Source organism: Schistocerca americana, chromosome 1 (genome assembly GCF_021461395.2).
Source record: "Schistocerca americana isolate TAMUIC-IGC-003095 chromosome 1, iqSchAmer2.1, whole genome shotgun sequence".
Taxonomy (NCBI): domain Eukaryota; kingdom Metazoa; phylum Arthropoda; class Insecta; order Orthoptera; family Acrididae; genus Schistocerca; species Schistocerca americana.
The window spans coordinates 583,862,480-583,863,149 of record NC_060119.1 but is presented as its reverse complement, the minus strand read 5'-3'; positions in this window follow the sequence as shown (position 1 = coordinate 583,863,149).

The following is a 670-nucleotide window of genomic DNA, read 5'->3' as shown; positions in this document are numbered from 1 at the left end:
ATACGTCCTGTTCACCTAGAGTAATGAACATTGCCAAGAAGCAAGATTTCACACACAAGTAAAGGAAAAATTCCGAATTTTTTTAAACTGTAAAATGTTTTTGTCAAATGTTATTCGACTTCAAACGTAATATTGAAATATTCTTGGAATTCTTGGAATTCCTGGGAGCGATATCTTGTCAGTATCACCCTCGATAACAGGAAAAAATCGTACAGATTCTCGATTCTCTGGATGGACGAACTGTCTATATAGGTATTTAAGTCTTGTACGAAACGCTCAGAGCACGAACCCTACTCGCGCGTGGCCGATTTTAATGTTTCGTACCTCAACTGGTAAAAACGGAACCCGTATGGGATCACTTTGTTCTCCGTCCGTCTGCATACCTGTCCGTCCTCTTGTTGAAAAACCCTTTTTTCAAGAACGAGTAAACGTATCAATATTAAATCTAGATCCCATGCTAAGGTCTATATTTCTCCGGTGGTGTCAAAACCTTACGCATCTAAGATACGGCCATTTACGAGAGCAAACTAACTTATCAGAACTTGCAGCAAGCAGTATTTCGCAATACTTTGTACTTTGTACGGAATCTCACAGCCCAAGTCCTACGGCACTCGGCCGACTTTTTTAATTACCTCGTCACAGATGACATGTTAAAAACTAATCTTGCATC